Source organism: Harpia harpyja, chromosome 4, assembly GCF_026419915.1.
Source record: "Harpia harpyja isolate bHarHar1 chromosome 4, bHarHar1 primary haplotype, whole genome shotgun sequence".
Lineage (NCBI taxonomy): Eukaryota > Metazoa > Chordata > Aves > Accipitriformes > Accipitridae > Harpia > Harpia harpyja.
Window position 1 is genome coordinate 5,553,914 of NC_068943.1, and position 21,921 is coordinate 5,575,834.

At 42.8% G+C, this 21,921-nt stretch overlaps 1 protein-coding gene across 7 annotated transcripts in view; it reads right to left on the minus strand.

The window, feature by feature from the left end:
- The window catches only part of FARP1 (FERM, ARH/RhoGEF and pleckstrin domain protein 1), a 211,094-nt gene extending 201,677 nt beyond the window's left edge, over positions 1-9,417 (minus strand). For all 7 annotated transcript variants that reach the window (XM_052785743.1, XM_052785742.1, XM_052785741.1 and 4 more), the window contains exon 1: positions 9,133-9,417. The gene's annotated coding sequence lies outside the window, so the exon portion shown is untranslated. The remainder of the gene's footprint in view (positions 1-9,132) is intronic.
- Between the last annotated feature and the right edge of the window lie 12,504 nt (positions 9,418-21,921).

Genomic DNA, 21,921 nt, shown 5'->3' on the forward strand with positions numbered 1-21,921 from the left:
TACATTCATCTATTGTGGTACACACTCAAACAGCTCACCATTTCTATAGCTAACTATTTCAGCTTCAGTTAGGGTATTCCTTGTCTGTGTATTAGCTGTTCTCATCACATCACCTATTTTCTGCTTTAAATATTTTAAACAACAACATAAAATATGTATTTTCAAACATTACTCTCACTTTTAAGGTAAGCAACTTTGAAGGAAAATTTGGTAGTTTTATCTACCGTGCAAAGAAATTTTACCAACAGATCTAAGGGTGCCAAAGCAACCCTAGCAAATACTTGATTAAGAACAATACTGCGTTCAGTTTTAAGGCTTTTACATACATGTCTGAATTTTCTTGAATATATAGACTGTTGGCTTTGTTTGTTTTTTTAAATCAGAGGAAAATGAAAAGTCTACAACTTGGTTCCAGAAAAAGAAAATGTTTCTGAACTCCATCTTCTCATCGTATGTACAAACACATACACACACGCTACTCCACCACAACGGTGATTCAATTTTTCAGTCATGCACTGGTAGCATGCCACAATTAGTCCCTAGCTCTCCTCCATCATGCACTATCTCTTCATTCAGGAGGACAGGAATGGCTTCCTTGTGTTGGGTTTTCTCAAGCAGAGAGCTACCATCAAGTGTCATTTGCTCATCCATTGCTTCAAGTGATCCTTGAAGCGTTATTACAACTAGAAACTGCTCCAATGATTTCTCTGGTGCCTTAGTGTGCAGTCACTGTACACAAAATTAAGAAAGAAATGCTCATATTCAAGGTATTGCCTGACTGAAAATTTCCTGGTTCATAATCTGAACTAGTCCTTGATTTGCACTTTAAAAGCTGGGCAACTGGAGGTAAACTTCACACAGATATGCTGCTCTTGCACCATCGCTTTGGTACTTCACTGGATAAAGGCACACTGCTTCATGGCTACGGGAAGCATTTCCAGATAACTGTGGGAAACTGTGCTTGGTGTCAATGCGGCCAAGGTTTTTGATACAGATTTCACTTTCTGGACAGGCTTCATTAGGACTAGGTTTGTTTCCTCCCCACTATGAGCCACTATGTCAACGTGCTCACGCCTGGTGACCAACAGAGCTAATAAAAATTGGTTTCCACCCAACTAATACTCTTCCCTCAGCCCCCACATGACAAAAAGCCAGCTGCTGCACAGCTCACTCCACCACACACCTCCTATCCTGCCAGCCTTCCCAACACTATCCCATTGCTAATTAGCAACACTGCTAATGAGATAGCATGAGGCTGCATTTGCTTTGAGCAGTACCTATGTGACTGCCCAGCCAACACATCTTCTGATCGGGCAGCTGACGGGCAACGCAGATGACCTCCAGCAACAGCTGCAGTGAGTTGAGTCTCTCCTCTATCTAGCACTTATTTTTTAATTAAGCTTCATTGTTTGTCTAACATGGTTGAAGTTGCCTAACAGTTTACAGAAGTATAGACAGAGAATAGTCAGAAACAAAGAGGCAGCATTACCATTCAAGTCTTAATTGTAGATAATATGAAAAAAAAAATTGAGGTGGAAAAACCTGCCCCATAAAGTTACCATCAGCAACTTCTCTCCTACAGGTCTGTTTAGAAAATCTTCTCTCAGAGGTTCACTTCCAACTCTCATGTTTTAGGCAAACGGATCCTATATCCTTGGAATTTTGTCACTTGTGACTTATCTCAAAATTAAAATATTATTAGTAAATGCAGATCTGTGAGCAGCACTTAATTAGAATGCCTTTTAAAACCTTTTTTATATTCAAATGGCAGAGTCACTTGCCCTTCTTTCCACTGCAATACTATCACACCATCTGCTTTGTCTTTGTCTTATTTATTTATTTACTATTGAGGCACTTTGAGGATATCTTCTGCTAGCTTCAGGTTTAATATTTATTGACTGTACATTCTAGGTATCTTTTGCTTTTTGCTTGTTTTATATTTCTTTTAATGGTTTCTAGTATTTTAATTTTCATAGTACTGAAAATTATGCTCAACATTTCAAAGGACACAAGGGGAAAAAAATGGCGCTCTGCACCAAAACATTAAACAATTTTACTTTCCACATTACACTATTTAATTCAGCTAAGCTGTAAAAAATGGCTAAGGAACAACACCGGTTACAAGAGCACAACCATACAGTTGATCTTCCTACATGCACATACTGATGCCTCTGTTCAAAAAGCAACAAAACTGTTGAATGTTTAATATTTTAAGGTAAACATTAATGGTTTCAGGTCTTACAAACACAATGCAAAACACAGATTTTTCAAGAGGAATTTCCACAAAGATAGGATAGGAGCAGAGGTCTTCAAATAAAAAGACTGCAAATTACCTCCAAAGAGGCTAATCTTACAGATTCGCACAAAATAGGTTTAACTACCATAATGCATTGAGACTACTTGCTACATAAAGTTATATACACTCTCAATTCTCTAAAATGTACGGCAACTGAATCCCCCCTCCCCATTCTCCCTTTATATTTTTCATATCATTAAGAGCCTGAATAATAACTGCTCCCTGGAAAATAGGAAACTCCTGAGAGAAAACAAAACTTCTGCAGATTCTTACTTTTACAAGAGCTTTACCTTTCTTTTTAGCCTTGATGTTTGAGAAAATAACTTCAGGCAGGACAAACTAAACAAATCATACTTTTCCTTAATCTGAAAAAGACACTAGTATTATACACCACAGCAAGAGCCGGCCAGAGACTTCTCAGTTGTAATCACTGTTATTGCAATCATAAGACTGCAGAGAATTAACAAAACAAAACCAAATCAAATTCATTTCACTTTGATGGTAAGCTGTAAGCAGCAGCAAACTCAAGGATAATTCAAGAAATGAGAAAGATGAACAGAAAAAAATCCTCAACCCCCAAAAGACACCCCATCCTCCCTTCCCATAATTGTAGGAAGACCAGGGTGGCCAGGGAAATGCTCCAAGTCTGTCTGATACCTGCTGTGTTCCCAGAGCCTCTGAATGATGGGAAGCCCCGTTCCAACTGAATAGCGATATCACCACATCCTCTTTTGCTCTTAAAAGAGGTTTATTTTCAAGATTTATTTTCACTTATTTACTAATGCAAGGGAAAACACCTCCTATGTAAGTATCATGAAAGTTTGCTTGGCATTCCTGCCTCTCTCTGTGCAAGCCTATGTTTTAAACCCACCTCGTAATGGAAAAGACATACTTGCCATTTCATATAATTTAATAGCAACCTTCCCCTCCCCTGAACTTTCAGGCCAAAATCAATGCCATACAAACCTGTCGAACAGGAAGCCTAATTATTCCAACATATGCAACCGAAGCGATAGGGAGTTCCACAGTAAAACTGATAAGGAGAGACATAAAAGACTAATGAGCAGCCTGCCAGTGCTCCATTGCTGGGCTAGCAAAGGTCCCCATGGAACACCTTTGGTATTGTTCAGTGGGGAGACAGAAGGCTGGGACATGTCCAAAAACAACACTCAGAGATGGAAGAAATGAACACACAATGTCTGCAGCTCAAGTGCTTAATCCAGGCACAGAAAAAATTTATTTGAAAGAACATAACCAACAGAAAAATGCACGATGCAGAGCGGAAAGAGCCAAATAAACATACACAGGTTACTGAGCAGCTAGACCCTTTGTGCTACATTTGCTATTTGAATAAATTGACAAATGTCTTCTTGACCTGTGCCTGTGGTGCAGGTGACTGAAAATAAGAGTCTTTGATTAAGGAGACACAGTCGTCAGTATTATTAGTGACCAGCGATCAAACAACTGGTCCTGCAGTAATCAGGAGTGAAAGACACAGAAAGGCTGACAGTGGCCAGCAAGAAGCAGCAGCCCCAGACTGGAGAAGGAAGCACCCAACAACACCAACTTTCTCCTATTACTGCTAAGTATTCCAGTTTACCACCAAATCATCTTTTGACCTATAAAAATGCGTGCTCTTCCCTAGCAGTGTTTTGTACAAGACAATCCAGGTACTCGAGCAGTTTGTCCCACAGGCAACGATCCCATTTTTTCTAGGTGTCCAGAGCATAGTGCCTGCACTCAAATGCAGTTGTTTCAAGCGGGGGTGGCTTGCTACTAATCTCTCTGTTCAGAAAGTCAGAGCTGTCCATGTGACACATCTCCAGCTGCAGAATTTCTATAATACTTTGTGTATTACACACCTAAATACCTTGTGTATTATAGAAATAGATGCTTTGGGGAGACCTAAACCTTGGGGGAAGAGGGGAAGGTCCCCTTTGGTTACAAGACTTACCCTCTTCACTTCTGTGTTAACATAGCCAATGAGGGAGAGAGCTTGAAACAGCAACTTAAAGAGCCTTACAAGACTGTAGAACCACGCATCAAATTGGTGTGTAATAGTCTCTTGATGTGCTTTCATGATGGCAAATTCAGTCACCCTGCAAGGTCCAAACCATTACTTGTCCCCCCCCCCCCCCGAGTCAGCATATTTGGAAGCAAACTGGGATGGAAATCATCATTAACATTACTACTCATTTGAGAAATCCTGTACCATCGGACGTGCAGCACCGATGTCAAGGTAGCAAAAAAACTGATTTTAATGGCAAGCTGCAAGGCATCACCACTAAGGGAATCAGCAACACTATCTCAGAGAGACCATCTCCCACCTTTCAGTGGGCTTTACCACTACACTCAATTTATAAGCTGGGAAACAAAACAGTCTGGAAACACCATCCCTGCCTTATACTAAAATACCACCCAACCCCACCAAGTATTCCTCATGCCTAGTAACAAACACGTATTGTACAGAAATCTTCTACTGCAAACCTCAGTATCCAGATTTCATGGCTTGAGAAAGTTCCTTCCTCCATTTTATACAGTGACACAAAAACCGATTTCACTGTGCAGACTTTACTGTGTAACATTCAAGGGCACATTACAAAAATCACAGTTTCCTCCGAGATCAACAGAAAACAGAACTGTAGCACCTCCATGAACTTCACCAACAAAGCTTCATTTTATTTGAGTACCAACTAACAGAGCCACCATTCTTTTTTCTTGAAGTCTTTTTTGACAACAAAACATTAAAAATAATTTCCCCCACTTATATTTCCAGACAAAAAAAAAAAATAGTTGCATACCCCGTTTCTCAAATCCCCCAAAAGGCATATCATATTTTCATTTCTCATAATATTTAATCAAGTCTACTTCATTATAGAGAAGGCTAAAAAGCTCATCATGCTGCAATTGATTACAAACAAGATAGTGCCCACATCTGATAAAGACTGACCTAATTGTCTGATTCATTTACATTTCTGCAGGCCAAATTTACTGACATTTTGCACAAATTCAAAGCTGACTGAGCAAGATGACCTTTTATACCCCTCTAATTAGTCTTCTCTGCCTCTACAACCAGAAAAGCAAGTTGCCCCTTTACTCTCCCTAATTCAGCAGTCCATCTGTAAACTATAAACTTCACCATCTACTCAGCACCTACCAGTCAGAACAGTACATGAGAAAAAAAAAAAGAGAAAATACACAAACTGCAGCCTTTCAAAGTCATGAAATTAAGTCTGGAAAGGCCCTTTTAAGATAAATATGCCAATTTCTAAAAGAAGAAACAGAAAAAGCAGGACAAGTTGGTGGACCCAAATTCAATAAACAGCATATTTATCATGCTCTTCTAAAAAAAGACAATATAAAATAAGGACACTGGCACAGACAACCACCATGAAAAAACAAACCAGAAACCAAAACCAGTAAGTTTAGTCCCTATCACTAACATCAAAGCACAGTAGGAAAACTATAATGCAAATACATTGATTCTGCACTAGAGTGTAACCAAGATTAATAATGCAGAGGTTTAACTGCAGAAAACATCTACTAGAACTTCGTTTATGTATATAATCAGGTTTTGCAACCCAATCCTACAGCTGCAAAAAATACTTCTTAATTACAAATGTAAGTTTGAAAAGATGAGTCGAGTCAACTCCACCAAAGTTCTGCATCCAGATCTCCACTGCAGTCAGCAAAACGCAGATCTGCATTCCCCCAAGTGAAGCAGAGGGGAGGATGAGGTCAGAGCACTGACCTGCACTTCAAATTCCAGTCTCAGGAAAGAGGGACGGACAACCATTAACAGCCGGAGAAGACATAACATCATTCTCTGCACAGTTTTCCACCCTGCAAAACCCGAGGGGACACACTCAGTTGGCGACATGCATGTGATTCTTTAGCCCACTGGCAGCCCTGAAATTTCTCTGCCCACCAGCCAACTTGTCACTGCCAGCACTGTGAAAACAATATGGTCCCATGGACTATCTTCCCCAGCTTCATACCCTAACAGATCCCAGTTTGGGAGTCACTGCACCAGTCAGTCCCTTTCAGAAATCCGTGCCCAAGAGCAAGCCAAAGACTTAATGCAAAGATATTTCAAACCAGAGAAGCATTTCTTTTGCATAGCTCCATCACGAAGCATACATAATCCAAAAAGCTGCCAGCACTGGCAGCCTCATATTCATCAGTGTCAAGAATTTTTATATTTTTTTAAAAAGAGCTGCTAATTTTCATCATATATGAATTTCTTAAGTGGAAGTTTGGATTTTTTCCCTATGTCAAATTAATCTAAAATCAGCAGGGAAAATTGACTGAATAGCTCTATAAATTCAGAATTCTCCATCTGAATTTTAATGCTGAAATACATCTCCTAAAGCAAGTCTTTCTCTTTTCTTTTTCAAACCATCACATTTGAGTGGTGTTTCCCCTTTGGTCATTTATCATCCACAATTTTCTTTCAAAAAGTTTGGTTACAAGTAGCACGCTTTAAGATATTGATTACAAAATGACTAATGAACTGTGCCAACCTGGGGGGGGGGGGGGGGGAGAAAAAAAAAAATTTCCAATTTGAAGTCCAGCCATTAAATAAACGTCAGGCTTTGGTATCACACATTCAATCTCTTACCAACTTTTGACATTTTGAAGTGCCATGTTACTGTCTGTTAAACATTCTGCCCACTTTCCTAGTTTATTCGGTTCGTTCAAGAAAACAGACTGCAGAAGAAAAAAGCCCACAATTTAATTGGCTATACACAAGATATTGCAAAAAACAACCAGAGAAATACAGCTTTCTAGCCCCTTCCCCTGATGACAACAGTTGGCCCTACTACCAACGTTCCCTTCCACAGGTTACACTTGAACTTAAGGTCTGTGGGGATAAAAGAATTTACAGTGTGTTTGGGCTGATATAGCATGTCTGAGCTTTCAAAAATAGCCATCGTAATTCAGTGTATTACATATAACCCCTCATCTTTGCTGTCAGCAAAGGAAAGAAAAGAGACTCTACCCAATCCTAGAACAAAACCATACCTAAGAGAACGAAGCTCTGGATGAGAAAGCAAAAACATTAAGGGGGATCCCCAAGCCACAGAGTTGCGACACTTGGCTCAGCACTGGACTGGACACTTCTGACACCGGGGAAAGCCAGGGCAAAGAGGGAAGGCAAACTCTCACCTGGCCTCAGTAGCAGCCTGGTCCTTACACACACCGAGCTTAGCAGCGAGGTGCACGTCGAGGTGACTACAAGCCCCAGGATGCAACACGGCGGGCACAAGCACGCACAGCTCCCAGCGCTGAGTTTCGAGACCCCGTCAGGTCGGACATGTGAGGCATAGCTAAGAGGATTTTCTACTTTCTTGGTACGCGGGACCATTTCTAAAAAGGCTCAGACCCGCTAATTAGCTAGATAGCGCAGTTCTCACATAAACATCCGTAAGTAGGGGAAGGGGATATCTTAGTTCAAGGGAAAGTTTGGGGCTTTTCTTAACTGGACTCCTTCAGAATTTTGCTTTTGTTGGCTTGATTCCAACATCAGCTGCTTGCTGTAAACACATATTGGAAGCAACACAAGGAGCAAGAGTCAAAGTATCTGAGAGATACGAATAATAAAACAGCTGAGTGATACTGTTCCTTTAGAGCAATCATCTTACTACCCTCCAGGGACAAATCTCTTTGAAGGAAACCCTGGTAAGAAGGCTGTGACCGAAAAAGATACGCTACACGTTTCATTTATTTCTTGCCAGCAATCAAGCAAATCTAGCAACTTTAAAAAAAGCTCCACAGAGTTTGCGTCTGCTTTAAAAAAAAAAAAAAAAAGAAAAGCAGCTGAATCACAAAAGATAAGGCCTACTACACATGAGCTCCCACTCTGAAAATAAACTTCTGTTTGCTCAAAACTTTCCCCAGCGTTTCACGCCCGTTCGAAGCCGACCGTACCGAAGAGCGGGAAAGACTCGGTTTCGAAAGCGGCGAACTTTCCAGCTCGGGCGAGGCGATGGCGGAGGCGTCGAGGGAACCAGGCCGGAGCCACCTCGGCGCACCCCTGGGGCGTGAAGGCGGAGGGACCACCGGGCTGCCGCCCTCACCGCCCCTCAGGGAAGCCGGCGCTGGGCGGGGGGGGCGAGCCGGGAGCCCGAGCCCACCACCACCACCACCGCCTGCCGGGCTGGGCCGTCCCGTCCTCCCCGAGCCTCCCTGGGGCCGAGGCGGGGAAGGAGGAGCGCTGCCCTCGCACGTCCGTGTCGTTCCCCCCCCCCCCCCACCCGCCCCGGAGCGGCACCTCCCCGCCGGCTGCCTGCCCGGGCTAAACCTTTCCCCGGGCCAACGGGGACGTCCGTCCCTCCAACTCCGCCCGTCCCCCAGCGTCCCTCTCAGGGCTCCCGCCTCGCCGCAGGGACGCCCGGGGCGTCCCGCCGGGAGGACACCCCGCCTTCGGGTCCGGGTCCGGGTCCCAGCCCGGGGGGGAGTGGGGGGCGAAACAAAAGGCACCAAGTCGAGCGGCCGCCCGAACTGCGCCCGGCCGCGGTGGCCTGGGGGAAGCGGGGGAGGGAAGGCGGCCTGGGCGCCGCTGGAGCGCGGTGCCTCCCCCCGCGGATTACCCGCGGTAACGGGATTAAGCGGCCCCGGGCAGCGCGGCCCCGCGGCTGTCACCGCCCGCGGAGGAGGGTGGGGGGGAGCGACGCGGGCGTCGGTCCCGGCCGCCGGCTCCCTCACGCCCCTCGCCGCCCCGCGGGCGGGTCCCGCCGCCTGCCCCGCAGCCCTCGCCGCGGATGCCCGGCCGGGGCGGGCGCCCAGCCGCTCCCGCTCCCGCCCGGCCCCATTGTTCGGCGTGCCGCCCTTACCGTGCGCGGGGCTGGGGCTGCGGGGGGGGCTCCCGCCGGCTCTCCTCGCTGCGGCTGGTTGCAGGGGCAGTCGCGCTTGGCCGCCGGAGGTCCGAGCCATTAAAAGCTCCGCGGGGAGGAGAAGGAGAAGGCGGCGGCAGGAGTGGTGGTGGCGGCGGCGGGGGGAGGAGGAGGAGGAGGACAGCGGGGGGCTCGCAGGAGCAGGGTCGCCATGTCCGGCTTTGCAGCGGGGGGAACCCACCGGGCTGGGCGCTGAGGAGAAAGGGGGCAGGCGGCGACTGAGGGAGGGGGGGGGGGACGGGGAGGGGAAGAGCGGAGGGGGTCCTGCTGCCGCCTGCAGACCGGGGGAGCGGGAACTGGACGCCGCGCTGCCGCGGCTGCACCTCCCCTAACCCTGCCCCCTCCCGGAGGGGGAGCCGCCGGCGGGAGGAGGCGGCCGAGAGCCCCCTCCAGCGTTCACAGGCGGCGGCGGCGGCTCGCCATGGCCGCTCGGCTCGGCGCTGCTCGGCGGCGCAGGGAGCGGGCTTCCCGCCTCGGCGGTGCCGCCCGGTTGCAGGTACGCCGGCGGCCCGTCGGGGGAGAAGAAGCAGCGACCGCCGCCCTGCGGCGCCGGGGGGGGGGGGGCTTCCCGATACCCTTCTCCTTCTCCTTCTCCTCCTCCCGGGCACCAGAAGGGGCGAGCAGCGCCCGCCCAGGTGGCCGGCGGCGTGAGGGAAGGGTTCAAGCAGGCTGCGGACCCGCCGCTGAGGGGGCAGAGGATGGCGGGGCCTGCCTTCCCGCCTCCAGCTGCTGCCGCGGGGCAAGGAGGGGGGGGAAGCAGAGGCCCTGGGCGATCGTTGTCCCCTTTCTGTGGATTTTGGGGACTGTCCGACGTAGGTGCCCTGAGGGGGGCACGGGCAACCCGCGGGGCGGCTGTCCCGGGCTGCCCTTGGAGAGGGAGTTGGTTCGGTGCCCCGGGGGCTGAGAGGCTGTTAAATTGGGTGGCTCGTTGAGGAGGAACCAGGACATGGCTTCAGGGGGTCTGTGCAAACCCATTAATACCCCAGCTCTTTTCTGCTTTAGGAGGAGGCCTCAGGAATCAACGGAGAGCGGATCAATGCTTGATTTACCAAGAGGCATCCCTCCACGCTCCCTCCCAAGGGCTTGCCTGAGATGCCAGAGAAACCGAAGGACTAGGTGTACGGGTGGTCTGTTCACATTTATGGTTACTACGTGGACAACCACAGATCACAGCACTGTAAAATTTAACAAGTAGTGGCAATCTGGGCTTCAAGGGCTGTCTCTCAAAACAGTCCCCACTCTGGTATGTGACTAGAAAACAGACCACCAGGCAAGGGCTGGGGCTGGGGGCATGCCTTTTCCAGAGACCCTGTACGTTCATTCCCTCAGAGAAGATTCGGAACTATAGCAAAAAGGCCATCACACCTAGGACCAGCATAGCTGTCTGCATACAGCAGCTCTTGAAACACCACTATCCCACTTGCATAACTTAGGTGTTAGGGTGTGCATCTCTTTGAGCCTTTTCCAGCCTTTTACCCAATGTTTTTCAGGAAGGAGACTGGGTGGTGCACACAAATGAGTGATGCAGGGGAGACACTTCAGGTCTTTGAAGTTCTCTCAGTGACGCAGGAGGTCACCCAGGAGTAACGAGATGTGTATTTATAGAGTAACCCTTCTTAGCACCTAGCATTGAAAGACCATTTGAGGAGCCCAACTACTATCCCTAGTTTTTAATCACTGGAGGAAAGAGAAAGGATATGTGAATGCTATAAATATATTTTTCATCTAAGCCTTAGCCTTGCTTAATCCCCAAAAGACAAATTCCTCTGCTGTCAACAGCGATGCCTCTATGCACAAACACCTCACTACAAATACCTCAAAGCATATGCCAACCAACCTTGTGAGATCAAGAGAACTTCATTGCTTTGGTCAGCCCTGAAACCTTAACCGAAGTACATAGGTTACTGACTGAAAGGCTGGAAACTGCCTTTAGCTGTCAATGCTTGATAAGATAGTAATTATTGTTATTTTCCCCCAGACTTTTTCCACACAAAATGCGTGGTCTGTCCGTAGAAGATCAGGAAGAAAGATTATGTTCTCATTCTGACAATATAGAATTAGAATAGAGTATTTCAGTTGAAAGGGACCTACAAGGACCATCTAGTCCAACTGCCTGACCATATGAACTGTGGTTAAAAACATTGACATAATAAAAAAGATCGCCTTTTTCCAAATACTTATTTTGTCAGTAGCTTTAACTCTTACTTAAGGTGCAGTTAGGGTGAGAGCAGCACTGCAAGGGTCAATTGTAGCATTTAGAATTTCCTGGTGCTTTTTATGTACACTTCCAGATCACTAATGCCTCATTCACACCTAACAAAAGAGTTGTTGTAATCCACATCAAAGGAGTGAGGTCATCTTAAATGCCTTCCAAGTTTGAGTGACCTTGAAACATTTTTCAGTACTGAAGAGACGTAACAGGTTGCCCTGCATCTACTGATCATTTATTACTGAGCTCCGAAAAGCAACAGTGAAGTACTGTCTTGAATGGTATACTTACTGAAGCATCAAAGGCGGTATATGTTGGTCGTTTCTCCAGGAGCCACGGACAAGCCTGCATGTGTTTATTTAGTTGACACTTTGATTCTTGAGTCTTCTGGAGGTATCAAGGACAACTAGGGACTGACATCTAAAAAGACTTCTTTACTGTCTCTTGATGTTTATCTAGTCGGTCATAAAGTCATCCTTCACCCATCCATGTTGATGCTCTCTACAATTGTTAAGCAGCAATTTTTCTCTAAAATGGATTTCTCTCTTGTAAATTACACGTGGCAGCAACTTGCACTCTTCTGATGTGATTGCAAGAAAAGCACTCATCACTGCTGTTAGTTTCCTGTATTACGTAGGGTTACATTTCTTCCCTGTTGAATGAGATGTGGAATTTGTTGGGACATCAAACAAACAGGAGAATTTGAGAGAAACAGCATTTGTTTTTGAAACGTCGCTGAAATAAGAAAAATGGTTCTAGTTAGTTCATGTTTCTGAAAGAAAACAGGTACGCTTTGTCTGCATCCGCTGACAAAGAAGAGAAGAGCTGGAACTGGATTTCAGATTAAGCAAGACTGAGCTGGCATGATCATTCATTTCTGCCTTACCTGGTAAGAGAGAACCCAAGGGAAAGGAAGGGAAGGAGAGAAAAATGTTAAAAGGGTTCTGCGGTCTTGAGAGACTGCCTCTCTGTACCTTCTGCCTTTTTCCCTGTTAGGAAAAAAATAGCAACAGCTATGATGGAATGCAAATATGATCTCTGGAAAGCCTTCACTTTTTACAACTCTCGTACACTGGGATGATTTGCAGTTATTTTTTCATTGACATATTGTCTCATATTTGTTGTGAGTTTCTAGAAGGTATGCGTGCAGGCAGGCAGTTATGGCAGAGTACCTGCAAATTCACATTTTCACCTGCCACATGGTAACTCGTTTGCCTATCTGTGTGCTTTGTCAAACTAAATTATTGGACTCAAAACACAAGTACGCGGACTAAGTTCTTTGGTTTATGCTAAGATCAAACTAGATTCTTCGGTGGTCCTTCTGGCATGAAAATCCATGCCTCTTTTGTAAACTACTTTAAAATATGTGTTGAGTTCAAATGTTTTTCTGTGTTTTATTAAGGTGAGAAGCTAAGATGCTGCCCTCATCGAAATCTGTGTATTTCAGCTATGTCTTTTGTCTAGTAATTCTTTTTCATAAAACGTTCCACAGATGTTTTCCCTGGAGCCTGAAATTTTGTTTCAAAGACTGTTTCAGCAAATACTTTCGTGCTAGATTTATCAGTGTGTTCTTGTATAAATGTGGTTCGGGGCTCAATCTTGCAAACCTACGGCATTTGACTAGTCAGTTTTAGGCTCTCTCTCATATGTCTTTATGTTAACTTGTGTTAACTCATCTGTTTTTCGCTAATTTCAGTGCAAGAGCATGACAGAATTACCCATCCAGTTCTTTCAGGATCATTTCACCATTATTTTTATTACACATTTTGTAGCATACATGCTTCCCACCATTTCAGTGGCTTTTGTTTGCAATACATTTTTATCCATGTCTTCTCAAAATATTATTGCAGTCATCAGTTGTTAAGATTATCATACCACTAGCTCTTCTGGTAAGGTTACTAAAGTTGAGCTAGTAAGTCTTCCTTGCTTCTACATCAGAATGCAATGTCAAACTATAGCTAGAAGCTGTGGTACGGTAATTAACAATTTTCATAGTAGCGTATAATACTAGCAGTAGACCATGTCTTAACTTTTGAGGGAAAAACCAAAGAAAAAAACCAAATAAATATTTAGTCAGCCTGCAAAGGAGTCCATTTCCATTCTCAAACCTCAGGATTTCCATGTGAAAGAAATACTCAACCATTGAAAAGAAGCCATTTAAGCGCTTAGACCCAGCTAATTAACAGATTTTGTTTACTGCCTGCTCAAAGTGTATAATATCATGAATTAAAAGAGAGCCTTTTAATGGTATATGCAAAAGTTTCCCAAGTCCTTAAGAATTCGTATAAAGAGAGCTTTTGCGTATCAAGCTGTTAGAACAAGACCCTCTCCCCAACCTCAGTACTAATGCCATGCAACATCACTCCTGTTACATGTCATCATATTTGCCTTGTATTGCCCAACGTATTTGCTTGTTTCGGGATTAATGGATTTGTTACAGTAGCTGCATATCTGCGCTGAGATGATCACCAGTGCAATAGTTAAGAGATGAATCATCCCTGAAGCTTCAGAGCTAAAAAGTTCCTGTGAAATTCATGAACAATTTATACTCCTCAAAACTACATAGATTGCATTGGCTTATACTTGCTTCATGCTTGCTTTTTCCCTCCTGCAAATCAAAGGAGAAAAAAAACGCTCATTTTTTTAAATAACACTGAGGATTCCAAAGTATTCATTAATGGACAAAATTGTCAACTACTGCAATGTAAATGAAAACATTAATAATAATTTATTATAATTATCTATAAAATCAGCACTTATCAAATTACAGATATCAGAACCTTCAAGAAAATAGAAGACAAAGAAAAATACAGAGGTTTGTATGAAAAAAAATAAATCAAACATCCTTCTGCTATTCATATTCAGTTTTCCGCTCCTACAATCCATTTTCACCTTTTCTCCCAAAAGAAGGGAAAAAGAACACTGAATACCAGGACAAAATATGTATTATATGCCAGTATTTCCACCAGAAACAATGTACCTCTTCCGTCATGGTGAGGAGAAAGAAGTGATAATGGAAAGAGAAAATATTTGCAGATATGAAAAGATTTGATATGTGGAGTAACAAATAAAAATAATACTAAAAAAGAGCTGCCGCCTTCATCAAGTGCCATTGAGCCTGCCATGCAAGATGCAGTGTGTTGGGCAGGAATGAAAGCTCATCATCTGAATGCAGCTTTTAGAAAACAACCAACCAACCATGTTAATCTTTCAATACTACTTTTGAGAAGAAAACCAAATATGTTGTTTGAAATAGAAATGTGCCCTTAGAATTCAGAGTTTAGGGTAGAACTCCCAGTACCATAGCTCATTCTCTTCCAGTGCATTTGTCATTTTGGACAGAGGAAAATGTTTATCTGTTAAAAAAAGAAAAAAGGCAATAGTTTCCAGGAGAACAGTGCAACTAAATTCATTAAATGATTTTGAGACCATTTAACACTATGATGCAGAAGAACCATTTAAGTACTGGACTGATATAAGCAAATATGGTTCTAAAACAGAAAAAAATGCCGTTTCTGCAGCCCCTCAGATCTTACGCTGTGAGCAAACACAGCTGAAAAGGGTCCCCTTGCAAATATGAAAATGAGAAAAATATGGAACATGAAACACGGCTTTTAGCATTATCAGACTTAAAGATTCCCATGAAAATAATAACCTCCTTGCTCTCCTCTCCCCCCACCCCCCCAATATTTTTGCTGTGACCTCCTGCAAGGGAATACATCTAGAACACATCAGCGTGTCTGAATAAATCCTTCTGGGATAATCTCCACTTTAAGGCGGTGGGGGGGGAAACCTTATCTAGTGGTCTGTCACATTCAGGATCTCCCATGGGTCCTTTCTAACTTCATGCTGGATGATAGACATTTTATTTTTACAACGGCTAGTTAAAACAGGTGGCTTAATTACTGTCTTCTCCATTGTCGTATTCTTGTGTTTTAATTTTTAGAACATCTAAATCTGGCTGGAGGGAGCAACTGTAAAACCTGTCAAAGCAAACATCAATTCAGCATATGATTTTGCTATTTGCCTCTGAAATTAGCCCATCCCTAAATGTCAGACCAGAAGCCAGGTCTTCTAAGGGTGGTAATTTATTTGCTTCCCATATGAGAAACATAGCAGAGTGAACAGAAACAAGAACATCTATTTTCTATCGGGGTTTAATATCATTAATGAAATTCCTTCTTCAAAAGGGATCTGTGAAACTTTCCATTCAGAAAGTGAAAGGTATTAAATAATTTACAGAAATAATATTTCACTATAGAAAGCTTAGCAAGATCTGCATAATTTATGTTTAATAAAATCAAATAATCAAATGATTAGAGAGTTGAAAAGCATTTATTTTCCTGCTTATTATCTTTTATCCACTGCAGTTATTTTTCTCAGAAATAGAATTCCAATGAATGAAAACAAAATAACTGCTGTAAGAAGAATTTAGACTGAAAAAATATGAAGCATAGTTTCCATTTTACTGACGAGAGAAATCATCTACGATGACATAGTCTACTTTCTGCTGTTGTCTCCTTTCAAATCAGGAAGGAAAATTTTCCTTAAAGGTCAGGTAGATTAAGTGTACGCTTTTTCTCCCATCAGCTCCCGTCAACTTGCCGACCATGATATGCAGAACTGTTGGTCATGTTCTTCCCCATGCAAATGTGCTAGCTGGTCTATCACTGTCAAAGATCCTATTTAACCTGTTCTGTGTCCGTAGAAACTTGGGCTCTGCCTGGGAGTTTCAAGTGTGAGTGATGAATGCTGTCCTGTTTCCTAGGTTCTGATGCTGAAAGATAGACAGGGAACAGCTTTTGTTTACACTCTCTTAATTTTCTGAGATGCAGGGTACAGGCGAAAGTGGTAGGAGTTTTTCCCATGCCTACTTTTTTTCCACCTAATATAATCATTCATAATTCATTACCACTGCTTCCAATTAGATAATTTTCCCACACTACTAAAGAGAAAAAAAATTCCCTTATGCCTGTTGTTACTAGTATTTTTTCCTGTTTCCTCAGTTAGCAGTCTGCATGTCATGTAAGTCTGCATTTCCTTCAGCATTATGGTGTTCCATAGTCTTTCAGTTTATTGTAGTTTTCCACTTAATAAATATTTTAAATGTGAGATTCGCTGTTTGCTCTGACAATGAAACACAGGAAGCAATCGTTCCGGGTTTATCAATGATCTTTAGGATACATTTATCCTTTAAAAATACCTTAATTTTCTGTAGTGATCATTTGCTATTTGCAATAGAACCAAAAAGAAAAAAAAAAGAAAAATAATCTTATTTTTTAAATATTAGATTTCAAAATGAACATGAGCTTAATATATAACTGGATTGAATTCACTCTGCTGAAATAGGACAGGCTTAACCAGAATAGTTCCCAGGAAATGTTTTAAAGCACCAGGAGTTTTAATAACAGTCTGTACTAAATTTAACCAGTTCTTTATAATAAAGCAGCCTATCCTTTCATGCTTTTAAATTCAAAAATGCGTTCTTTTCTTTGCTATTTCCAATTGCTTCGCCACCGCCTGTTTAGTTTATTGCCTCCACAGCCTCTCTGGAGTTGTTGACAACAGCGGGTATTGCACATCTGTACTATGCCGTATCTCCCTCTGGCACTGGGGAGGAAACCTTAATCCCCATTTCCTGCTGTAATCTCTCCTCCTAAAGAGGCAGATCAGTAACAAAGGAGCTGCAGTTCTCATAAAACTGCCTGAATATTAAAATGGTTTAATCTTCTACTAGGGAAAGCCAGAGAATCTCACCGCGTGCCTTACTTTCTACTGCACTTTGATCCTAAGTTACTAACACTCAGCATTTCAGATTTGCCACATTTGAATACATGAAAAATCCATTAGCTCCTTCAAAATGGTGCAGAGAAAAAAGGATAGAACATTTTATTATGGTTTTATTTGACTCTATGTTGCTCCTTTGTCTTTTATTTAGAATCCACGTAACGCTCAACAGCGTCAAGATCGGAAAACGTTTTTTCCTTCTCAGGCCCCAGAGCAAGTGTCTACATGAATATTAGCACGGAGATATGTTTTATACGAAGTGATTCCTGTTCTAGTCGATCCTGTACGACCTGGGTGAAGAATTATTTGTATCTCACAAAGCCCCATGCAAACACAGTGAAGAGATTCTGATCTGTATAAACAAAACCAGGGAGGGAAAAAGCGAGGAGTGCTGTAATGAAGGATGTGTACAAATGGCCACGTGAAGCCTGATCAGAGAACCGGGTGTCTAACAGGAGATACAGTAAGGGAGCCTGAGGGAAAGAATACAAGAAATGGAACAAATGTAGAGTGATCCTTTCCCTAGCCTACCCTCCCACTTCTGACAGCCAACGATTTATGGACTTCTTGAGCAAGTAGTTTCCTCAGCAGCACCTTGCTTATTAACCATTCACATACCTACCCATAAATAATTGGTCCAATTCTTTTTTTGACTTCCAGACGCATCCATCAGAAATTAGTTTCGTGCTTTAATTGCAGTGTATGAAAAAATATTTCTTGGCGATTTAAAACATCCTGTCTAATACTTCATCTGGGTAGCATTTGGCCCCGTGTTCTGAGAAACAGCGAATTGTTCCCTATTCACCTACTCCCCTACATTCACAACTTGTGTAGATGTGTCCTACTTGTCTTGGAGTTGTCACCTTTTTCCAATCTGAAGAACCCTAACCTCTATAGTTTCACCTCAGATGGCTGCACTGCATACTTCTTAAACTTCTCAAACTTCTCACCTCTTCCTCAACCTTTCCAGTTCTGCTATATCCCTTTTCTGGCACTGGCATCAGGACCACATGCAAAGTCAACGCAGAGGTGCACAGACGTTTACACAGACCAGCCCTGGCAGCGGCAACTGCAGCACCTGCTGCTCAACTCCCTCCTTAGGAAGGAAGAGGAATTCTTACAAGGAAAACCAGCCTTAAGTCATTCAGCGTTGCCCTTTTTGCAACCAAAGCGATCATTCTCTTCCACCATAATTACAGCAGTACCAGAGAAGTTTAGGATTTTGGGGAAAATGAATTACGATTCTTTTTTAGATGATCTGATGGAAGCTTGCTTGTGTTTTTGAAGTTAGGGATGGTATTTCAGCATAAGGACAAGAGAAAATATTTAGGTGTCCAAGTCTCACGGTTTAGAGACAAAGTCCAGGTGATCTGTTGTCAAGAAATTAATTTTTTTAGAGTTGTTTAAATTTTCATTGTCCTTTTCATAAGGAAAAACATTGGCAGCTGTGTCAACGAATAAATATAGACCTATAAAACGTACCAACTGAAACCAGACTGTCTTTTCTCTGGCTTCTAGGGACTTGGATTCCAGCAAACCAAACGCTACAGACAAGGTGGCTGAAAAAAGAAGCAGGATAAAATTATCTACTGCAGTTATGTTAAGACCTGTAAAACATTATTCAGTGTTTATTTAGAAAACAGATGTTAGAGTGGGCAACTACTCACAGTTGTTTTATGCTCAGGCATAAGAGTGATGAGAGGAGTCCAATTCCAGCAACTTGGAGGTTCGGGCTAGGTCATTTTATATGTAGTTTGTTTGCATTGTGGGTTTGTTTGTTTGTTTGTTTCCCCCAAGGGTAATAAATATTACATGACAAGATTTTAATAGCAATAAGGGCAAATGAAGACTCCATCTTCTCAGATTTCATATCCTTTTTTTCTCTTGAAACGAACTACCCGCTCTGGAAACACCCTCCCCCCAAAATAGAGACCATGAAGTAGCAAACTTCCCCAGTACAAGCTATGGCCTTCTAATACTCAATTGTATCGTCTCCATCTACTGGCCAGAAGAAACTTCAGCTGGAGCACAGAACTGGTGAAATATAACCACTACATCCACACGCTTCTTCATGCTATTGACAAAAATTAGCAGTTTGGGGGGGGTGGTGGTGGTGGTTTGTTTTTTTTCCAGGAATACAAACTCCTAAATGGACAAAACTCTGCAGTAAAAATGTCTCTTGGCATTTTATTCTCAGATATTTTAAAATGGTGATGTTGCACAATTTTACTTCAAGTAATTCAGGCAAGGTTAGCTTCCCCGAGTCAAGATCCTGTGTTATGATCATATTTTTCACTGCTCTGAATCCAAAACGTGAATTTTATTTCAAGCTTTTTTGGTTGGAAGATTAGCATTAGTTTTTCAGATAGTATATGAACTGAATATTAAACCTTTAAATTCATTTACATCAAATCCTATCACCGCACGATAGGACCGTGTGGTTATTAAGGAACAACGTTTTGTTAAAGAGCACATATTACATGAAAAACTGTACTTCAGATATATTTAAAATATAACTTTTTGTTGCTACTTAGGAAAAAAGCAGTCACACATTTAATGCAGAAATAGTAAGTTAAAGAAATATCCCTTTCCTTTTTTTCCTCCTTCCCCACCCTCAAAAGACACTGGCCATCTGCAAAAGGCAGCAAGCAGTGGTAATGGGGTTGGCAAAATAAGAGACAAGTAGCGACCTTCTGAGCAAAGTTGACTAAATCCCCGTCAGCCACCACTAACTGGGGAGTACTGCGCTATTTCCCCCTGGGTAATGGTCCCCTAGGGAGCGTCTGCCAACATGCATCCTTCCCACTTTTCTGGAAGAAAACTCCAAAATTCCATTCCAGCAACCAGTATTGCTCATCTGGTGCCTCAGGAGAGCTTTGAACCTCCTCTGCTAGCAGCAACACACAATACCGCATCCTCCAAAAAAACCCAACCAACCTTAAGGCATTCACTGCTTACTGTTAAATTTTCAGTATCTATTGCTAAGTAAGTGAAACTCCAGTACAAATACTTGTGTGCGCCTAGTGCTATATTGGCTTAAGTTATTCTTAAACCAAGAGTGATACCAATACTGAACTCAAAAGACATTTTGATTTCACGGTTTAGCAGCTGCAAAAATTCCCTGCACCTGAAGTGAGGTCAGGGGCAGCCTCTGGAGCGAGAAAGCAAAATCATAAAAATCAAAACTGACTTGAGCATACTAGGTCCTACCTTACCTTCTTGAAAACATAAGAGAGAAAATTATATCACTGGTCTGAACCAGAATGATAGGAGAAGATCTCACAGAGATTATATAAACAGTCTCCCCAGAGCAGAAATTGCCGTTCCTTGTCTCCAAACCAAGGAGGTGAATTTCACACTAACTCCAGCCTTGCCAGAGCACTCGGAGAACATCATCCCAGGCTGATTTTCTAAATAGGCTCGGAATTGCTGAGAGGCTATCTGCTTTCTTCTCTAGCAGGTAATTAGAAAGATCAGAGTCAATTCTGCGAGCAACATCTGTGAACTCCTAACAAACGTAGAGACCAAACATTTGGGCCTCACGGACTGTGAATGAACAAGACATCGCCTTAGAAAAGCAAATGCTCCAATAGAGAAAAGTGTTCTAAAACTCAAGAGAAAAACCCAGATTTCGACTGGAATAACCATACTGTTACTGAGCTTAGCGTTTTGGAGTCAAAGATACGAAACACACAGCTTTCATGTCCTGAATGGGTCTCCATTCCTCACATCTCTTCAGCATCAGAAAAGATGCTGTAGAAACCTTTCCCTCAACTAAAAGCAAACCAAATTTATGGCTTCAGGGCTACAGCAGTGGGTAATGTCTCCTGAACGAGGCTCCCTGTGAAAGAGGAAAATTAATTCTGCAGTGGCAAAGAGGCACAAATTTGTTATTGTACCTGTTAATAGTATGTTAGTCTGAGGCTAAATCTAACTTGATGACAAAAGGAGATATCGATGGAGGTAGTTTACACCCTCCAGAAACAGGAGCGTTTTCTAAATCACACCTTTGAACGGGGATTAAATAGCAGGTAATTTACCCATCAATGTGAAACACCTCAGGAGTTAGTGAAATCTCTTTGAGAGCTGACATGAGGAGGCAGCAGGGGGGCTGGCTGAATTTTACAGAAAGGACTATTTTTTTCTTATTGGTTCATTCTAGGAGTAAGAAAAGAATAGATTCCAGGAAATCAAAGTGGTTCTGAGTAGTTGCATTATAGAACTACTAAGGCTATCCAGTGAGCCACTGAACTGCCAATCCCATCCCAAGAGCCACCTGAGATACCAACAATTTCTCATCTATCTGCACCGAATCATATAGTAGTCTCCTTTGGTCTCGAACACTTCCTTATGACAAAATATACCATCATCTAGACACACCTGTTTTCCTTCACTCAATAAGGCTGCAGACAATTATTTACGTACAAACTTTGCTACAGATATCCAGTATCGGGCGAGATGAACCCCATGACTTTTATCCAATATTGAGCCCACACCTCTGAAGTCTCAACAGATGTTAAGCTGTCCTGAGAGATGTTCTTTCTTGAAGCAATACAAACATCTTCATGATAATCAAAAAAGGGAAAGGACCTCTACTAGACAGAAGCTTAGATCCCGTTTACTGTTTCTCGGAAAACAACAAATGTATTTCTTTGAATGCAAGAGACCAAGCCCCATACAAGTAAGTACAGCTGGCTAAATTAGCAAAATAAGAGTGGACTGAATGATTAAAT